Source organism: Staurois parvus, unplaced genomic scaffold (assembly GCF_062004578.1).
Source record: "Staurois parvus isolate SC_StPar_1 unplaced genomic scaffold, SC_StPar_1.0 ptg000449l, whole genome shotgun sequence".
In the NCBI taxonomy this organism is placed as follows: domain Eukaryota; kingdom Metazoa; phylum Chordata; class Amphibia; order Anura; family Ranidae; genus Staurois; species Staurois parvus.
The window spans coordinates 4667718-4675936 of NW_028318245.1; the positions used below are offsets into that span (position 1 = coordinate 4667718).

The 8219-nt window shown below is 42.2% G+C and overlaps 1 pseudogene across 1 annotated transcript in view; it reads right to left on the minus strand.

The window, feature by feature from the left end:
• The window catches only part of LOC149453404 (uncharacterized), a 30877-nt pseudogene extending 25566 nt beyond the window's left edge, over window positions 1-5311 (minus strand). The window contains exons 1-9 of the transcript XR_016314703.1: window positions 5257-5311; window positions 4227-4335; window positions 4020-4140; window positions 3704-3903; window positions 3457-3598; window positions 3101-3198; window positions 2860-3001; window positions 381-1430; window positions 274-299 (exon numbers count right to left, since the gene is read on the minus strand). The product of XR_016314703.1 is annotated as an uncharacterized LOC149453404 (transcript). The remainder of the gene's footprint in view (window positions 1-273; window positions 300-380; window positions 1431-2859; window positions 3002-3100; window positions 3199-3456; window positions 3599-3703; window positions 3904-4019; window positions 4141-4226; window positions 4336-5256) is intronic.
• Between the last annotated feature and the right edge of the window lie 2908 nt (window positions 5312-8219).

Here is an 8219-nt window from a genome sequence, read left to right on the forward strand (position 1 = left end):
TACAGTATATCCTCATTTGCTAATATGGTAATTGAAAGATTACATTCTTCAGAGGGAGGGAGGTGTGTACCCCATCTGGTCACCATCATCATTGCGAACATTAGGATATAGGGTCAATGATACAGCAATGATATTCTTATAGTCAACAGTTGAGGTTCCATAATCTTTTCCTTAGTGAATGATGCAACGTTCTCTGTCTGAATAGGACACTGGCCCATTTGAATTTTCTGGTGTTTCAGAAGGTCTCCTTTCTGCATGAAACAGTTCCACCACTTCCGAACATTCAAAAGGGTGCTCACCTGTGTGGCTTTTCAAATGTGTAAGAAGATTTGCTTTCTGAATAAAACATTTTCGACAGTAAAAGGAAAAAGGGTGCTAACCAGTGTGAATTCTCTGGTGTATAAGAAGTTTTTCTTTCACAATGAAACCTTTCCCACACTCAGAACAGGAAAAAGGACGCTCACCTGTGTGAATTTTCTGGTGTCTACGAAGGCCTCCTTTCTCTGTGAAACATTTCCCGCACTCTGAACAGGAAAAAGGACGCTCCCCTGTGTGAATTCTCTGGTGTCTAAGAAGGTCTGCTTTCTGAGAGAAACATTTCCCACAATCTGAACAGGAAAAAGGACGCTCCTGTGTGTGAATTCTCCGATGTCTAAGAAGGCCTCCTCTCTCTGTGAAACATTTCCCACACTCTGAACAGGAAAAAGGACGCTCCCCTGTGTGAATTCTCTGGTGTATAAAAAGACCCTCTCTATGTGCAAAACATTTCCCGCACTCTGAGCAGGAAAAAGGACGCTCACCTGTGTGAATTCTCTGGTGAATAAGTAGGATTCCTTTCTGAGTGAAACATTTCCCGCACTCTGAGCAGGAAAAAGGACGCTCACCTGTGTGAGTTCTCTGGTGTTTCAAAAGGTCCCCTTTCTGAGTGAAAAATTTTCCGCACTCCGAACAGGATAAAGGATGCTCAGCTGTGTGAATCCTCTGGTGCATAACTTTTCCTTTCATAGTGAAACATTTCCCGTCATTGGAAAAGGAAGAAGGATGTTCATGTGTGAGAGTTCTCTGATGTGTAAAAAGTGCTCTGCTATCAGTGAAGGATTTCCTGCACTCTGAACATGACAATGAATTGTCTACTGTATGAACTCCTTCATGGGTAAATGGAGACTCCTGGGTATTAGATGGATCTGTAGACCTCTCCACACTGTGAGATTTATGATGAAAATCTGAAGTCATATTACATGAATGAATAGAGGATTCCTCAGGAATAAAAGGACCCATTGATGCTGCCAAACTGTGAGGTCTGTGATGTAATATTTGACAAAACGAATTTGTTCTTGGAGAATGTTGTTCTGTCCCGGTATCTTTCTCATCATCTGAAAATAAAATAGCATCTTCCTCTGAGGTATTTATATTCCGAACACAGAGTCCATCTGTTGGAAAGAAAGGTTCAAAAAGGTGTGATAAGAATTCGTAATGTCTTGAATTCAGGAGTCTTATATTTGATGTAACTTTCATAACAGAAAAGTATGAGTTCAAACAACATAAAGGACACATTACACCCAAACCACACTGGGTAACAATGTTTGTGCATTGATAACATTGCGTTAGAATGGAAATAGACCTTTAACAGTGATGGACCTTCCATATGGTGTCCAGTATCTCCTCCTCATTTGTTGGGAACACGATGTTATATTGAGGAATGGAGATGGACCTTTCATATGGTGTCCAGTATCTCCTCCTCATTTGTTGGGAACATGACGTTATATTGAGGAATGGAGATGGACCTTCCATATGGTGTCCAGTATCTCCTCCTCATTTGTTGGGAACACGATGTTATATTGAGGAATGGAGATGGACCTTTCATATGGTGTCCAGTATCTCCTCCTCATTTGCTGGGAACATGACGTTATATTGAGGAATGGAGATGGACCTTTCATATGGTGTCCAGTATCTCCTCCTCATTTGTTGGGAACATGACGTTCTATATTGAGGAATGGAGATGGACCTTTCATATGGTGTCCAGTATCTCCTCCTCATTTGTTGAGAACGTGACTTTATATTGAGGAATGGAGATGGACCTTTCATATGATGTCCAGTATCTCCTCCTCATTTGTTGGGAACATGACGTTATATTGAGGAATGGAGATGGACCTTCCATATGGTGTCCAGTATCTCCTCCTCATTTGTTGGGAACATGATGTTATATTGAGGAATGGAGATGGACCTTTCATATGGTGTACAGTATCTCCTCCTCATTTGTTGGGAACATTGGGTAGTGTTTAAAACAAAGATTACATTCTAGAGGACTGGAAATTTCTATATCATATGGCCAACAATATCTCCTCCATTTGTTGGGAATGTTGGTTTGATGGTTAGGTACATCGATGATTTTCTTACTGTCAAGAGTTAGGGTTTCTTGATCTTTTCCTTAGTGAAGCATGTGAAGTTCTTCAACACGGGCAGCATAAACTGGTTTTGGAGGAAAAACATTTAACCAGAGTATACAAAGACAATTCTTTGCAGAAGAGCTCTAAAATGTAGACTAGTATGCCACAAGAAAAAGTTTTTTTACTGACTTACTATTTTATCTCAGAAAAGGAAAAAAAGGCTACCAGTTTTTGCAGTAAAAAATATAGTAGAATGTTGAGCCAGGGAGATCTCTGATTACCATTTGGGATCAGGAAGAAATGTATTTAAAGAAAATCCTTGTTTATATGGGTTTCACTCTTCACTTGGTTTGATTGTGGGCTTAAGATGTTTTGTCAACGGACATTTGTCTTTTTTAACCAATGTAAATTTATATTCATGAAAGTAAAATTAAATTGTGAACTGTTTCTTCATTTCGTGTTTATGACTTACTTGTGTCCATATGTAGAGAAGATTCCTCCTGTTTACTTTTCATAATCATCTTCCCCTCCTCCATAGACTGCTGATCTCCACTCACCAACCTCTCTTCTTCTTCCTCTTTAATCTCAACTTTGATGTATTTCAGTTCTTCACCCTAAACCCCGAAGATGATAGAATACATGTATACAGAGGAACACAAAGTCATCTCATAGCTAGGAGTACATTTTAGGCCTATATACTCATTCCCACCTACCTGATGATGGTGAGGGATGGTGAGATCTTCTTGTGTGGAATGCCGGGAATACAGAGGACGGGGACATCCCTCTGGTGGGTTCCCATTACTGGATCCATCTGTAGGAAACACACACACTGACTGAATCCATTGTTTCTATGTGTTTATCAGATGATGGGGGATCTAGGTGGACCCTCCGTACTGTTCTCTCCTTTACAATAAAGTCTCCTCTTACCCGGTGATGTGAGGGGCAGCTGATTGTCCATCATGATGTCCTTGTAGAGGTCCCATTACCTGATATTGTGTAGGTCTACAGATGCTCAAATATCAATCTATATATACGTGAACAGTTTCTTTAATTAGTGTTCATTACTCACCTGCATTAATGTCTAGAAAGGGTTCTTCTTGTTTGATTGTCACCATCATCCCTACTTCCTCCGTAGATTCCTCATAAGCAATCACAGTCATCACCTCTTCTTCCTCTTTAACCTTCACTTTCACACACATATGTTCTTCATGCTAATCCAATAAAAAGAAAAAAGATCTTTAAATTGTTAGGGCAAATAACCGAGATAATTGTATATTCTCATACTGATGAGTCACTTTTGTGTTCTACCCACCTACCTGATGATGGTGGGGGATGGTGTGATCTTCCTGTGTGGAATCCCAGGAATACAGAGGACGGGGACATCTCTCTGGTGGGTTCCCATTACTGGATCCATCTACCTGATGATGGTGAAGGATGGTGTGATCTTCCTGTGTAGAATCCTGGGAATACAGAGGACGGGGACATCTCTCTGGTGGGTTCCCATTACTGGATCCATCTGTAGGAAACACACACACTGACTGAATCCATCACTTCTATGTGTTTATCAGATGATGGGGGATCTAAGTGGACCCTCCGTACTGCTCTCTCCTTTACAATAAAGTCTCGTCTTACCCGGTGATGTGAGGGGCGGCTGATTGTTCATCATGACGTCCTTGTAGAGATTAGTGTGTCCTAAATACTCCCACTCCTCCATGGAGAAATAGACAGTGACATCCTGACACCTTATAGGAACCTGGCACACACAATGATACAGTCACCATCCAGATACATCCCTTGTCTGTTACCGGAGAATGTCCCAGAATTTCAGGCTCCGCTCACCTCTCCTGACAGCAGATCAGTGATCTTCTGGGTGACTTCTAGAATCTTCTTGGCACTGGTTCCCTCTGTTGTCAGACAGTGAGGTGGAGGCACTATGATGGGTGATGTCCTGTGATGAAAAACCAGAGGCTCTGGATGAACGGTTGGATAAATGGTTCTATATTTAGGATGTATCCGGTCTATAAACCAGAGGCTCTGGATGGACAGTTGGATAAATGGTTCTATATTTAGGACGTATCCGGTCTATAAACCAGAGGCTCTGGATGGACGGTTGGATAAATGGTTCTATATTTAGGACGTATCCGGTCTATAAACCAGAGGCTCTGGATGGACAGTTGGATAAATGGCTCTATATTTAGGACGTATCCGGTCTATAAACCAGAGGCTCTGGATGGACAGTTGTGGTTCTATATTTAGGATGTATAGGGTCTATAATCCAGAGGCTCTGGATGGACGGTTGGATAAATGGTTCTATATTTAGGACGTATCCGGTCTATAATCCAGAGGCTCTGGATGGACGGTTGGATAAATGGTTCTATATTTAGGACGTATCCGGTCTATAAACCAGAGACTCTGGATGGACGGTTGGATAAATGGTTCTAGATTTAGGACGTATCCGGTCTATAAACCAGAGGCTCTGGATGGACGGTTGGATAAATGGTTCTATATTTAGGACGTAACCGGTCCATAAACCAGAGGCTCTGGATGGACGGTTGGATAAATGGTTCTATATTTAGGACGTAACCGGTCCATAAACCAGAGGCTCCGGATGGACGGTTGGATAAATGGTTCTATTTTTAGGACGTATCCGGTCTATAAACCAGAGGCTCTGGATGGACGGATGGATAAATGGTTCTATATTTAGGACGTATCCGGTCTATAAACCAGAGGCTCTGGATGGACGGTTGGATAAATGGTTCTATATTTAGGACGTATCCGGTCTATAAACCAGAGGATCTGGATGGACGGTTGGATAAATGGCTCTATATTTAGGATGTATTGGTGTACATATTATAAACCATTGTTTTACCTTTTCTGCTGCCAGTTCCAGCTTTGTCTCCCAACTAAACTATAACCCAGAACTTCCTGTTTCCATGTGACATCACTTCCTGTGTACAGGTCACATGACTTCCTTTTTGAGCGCCTCCACCAAGAGATCACCACCTTATGGAGAATATAAATATCACAGCCTGCATTATGTCACACATGCTGATTAGTATACCATGAAGAAAGTGAAGAAATGTCAGACAAGAATGTGGTCCTTGTAGTAGTGGAGGTCATTGTAGTTGCATTATTGCAGTGAAAATAAATGAGTATTGTTTGTGGGGTTTTTCTCATTTTTCTAATATTTAAATTTTCAGGGAAATCTTTTGGGTTGTTCTCTTCTTCTTCTCACACCTTCCAACTTTTTGAGATGGAAAAGAGGGACACCTATTAGCAAAAGTATGTCTGTATAGGACACACACCCCTGCCATGCCCCGTTAACAGAGAATTACAAAAAAAATGATTAGTTAAGTTGCTGATTGCCGCCATTACTAGTATAAAAAAAACAAAAACTCCAGTATCTATACCGCCATTTGTAGACGCTATCACTTTCACGCCGAGTATCCGTGACAGGGGAGAGACCTTTATGTAAACAATACAGATCTCTTCCCTGTCAGCTCCTGCACACTGCTTTGTATGGCTCTGCATAGCAGGGTCATACAAAGCAGCATGCCTGCACAGTAGAACACAGCACACAGTTAACCCTTTGATCACCCCAGATGTTAACCCCTTCCTGCCCAGTGCTATTTGTACAGTGTCAGTGCTTTTTATTAGCACTGATCACTGTATTGGTATCACTTAGGATGTCAGTGACACCAAGTCAGTTCCATCCCAATGTCAGAATGTCCGCCACAGTCCCATAATAAGTCGCTGATCGCCGCCATTACTAGTATTAAAAACAAAACAAAAAAAACTCCAGTATCTATACCGCGATTTGTAAACGCTATAATTTTCACGTAAACTAATTAATTTACACATATCGGGATTCTTTTTAGCAAAGACACGGAGCAGAATATATTTTAGCCTAAATTTTTGATGAAATTTGATTTTTAAAAATTTTTTACTGGAAGTGTTTAATAGCAAAAAGTCCAAAAAAATTTTTCTCAAAATTGTCAGGTTTTTTTGCTTATAGCATAAAAAATAAAACCCGCAGAGGCGATCAAATACCACCATTTGGGTGCAGCATTGCACGACTGTGCAATTGTCAGTATAGCGCCGTAACGCAGGAAAATGCCTGGTCAGGAAGGGGGGGAAATCCTCAGGAGGGCGAGGGGTCAGAGCAAAGCTATGCAAAGACAGTTCAGCAGGAACTGGTCGACTCTCAGTCGATGCGTGCTGCTGTCTGTTCTGTTTCTTCTAGCGACTGGCTTCTATTGAACGGTGCTGCTGGAAAACCAGCATTTGATCAACGCTTGCAGCCAGTGGCTATGAGCCCTGCCCTGTGTATTCTTTCGGTGTTGGGATTCCCCACCTCTATCTGCCCCCTCAACCCTGGAGAATCTAAGGCTTGTAGAGGTCCAAACTTTTTTTGTGACTTCTCTGATGTCTGAGAAGGTCTTCTTTTCGAACGAAACATTTCCCGCACTCTAATTTCGGCATTATTATTATACAGGATTTATATTGCGCCAACAGTTTGCTCAGCACTTTACAATATAACAGGAGACAATACAGCAACAATACAGTTCAATACAAGAGGGATAGGAGGGCCTGATCCTTGGAGCTTACAATCTAAGGGAGGGGCTAGTAGTACAAAAGGTAGTAACTGTGGGGGATGGACTGGTAGGAGGAATAGAAGATTCCATTATTAGCTGAGGGCAGGATAGGCTTCTCTGAAGAGAGAGGTTTTCAGAGATCACCTAAAAGTGAGCAGAGTAGGCAATAGTCTGATAAATTGGGGTAGAGAGTTCCAGAGGATGGGGGAGGCTCTGGAGAAGTCCTGGAGACGAGCATGGGAGGAGGAGACAAGGGAGCTAGAGAGTAGGAGGTCATAAATTTAGGTCAACGGGTTGGTTGTTCTCTGTGTGTATTGGAGATCTGAGCCCAGATCTTCTGTAGGTGTCGGCCACCTCCAATCCTTGTCTCTTCGTGTCATCCTAGACAGACTCCATGATGGGGAGATCAGGGCTCTGTGGGGGGCAAACCATCACTTCCAGGACTCCTTGTTCTTCTTTAGCCCCTTCACACTGACGCGGTTCGTAATTTGCGTTTTCAGTGCAAATTCCGCACCACATCAGAATCGCACCCCATTCATGCGAACCGCTGCAGGTGTGTATGTTAACACCCCGAAAGTTTTCCACAAAACGCGGTGCGATGTGCAGAATCGGATCGCATAGGTGTGAATACCCATGCGATCCGATTCTAGTGCGGACCCAAACAAGGGTCCTCTACATTTTTGGTGCAGGTGCGATTAGAGCCATACAAAATGTAGGGCTCCAATCACACCGCACACAAATCGCATGTGATGTGCACAGGAATGTGGTGCGGTTCCTGTGCGAATCACACGCGATATACCGCACCGCATATACAGTCAGGTCCATAAATATTGGGATGTCTGGTGATGTCTATGTGTTCTAGGCTGTAATTGACTGCAAAGGATTTGCAACCAAGTATTAAAAAGTGAAAGTTTGATTTATGATTATTATTCTGTCCCATTACTTTTGGTCCCTTAACAAGTGGGAGGCACATATGCAAACTGTTGTAATTCCTACACCGTTCACCTGATTTGGATGTAAGTACCCTCAAATTAAAGCTGACAGTCTGCAGTTTAAGCACATCTTGTTCGTTTCATTTCAAATCCATTGTGGTGGTGTATAGAGCCAAAAATGTTAGAATTGTGTCGATGTCCCAATATTTATGGACCTGACTGTATGTGAACACTGAAGATAGTTGACATTGGTTGGATGTTTGGGGTGGTTGTCCTCCTGCAGAATAAATTTCACACACTCCCTG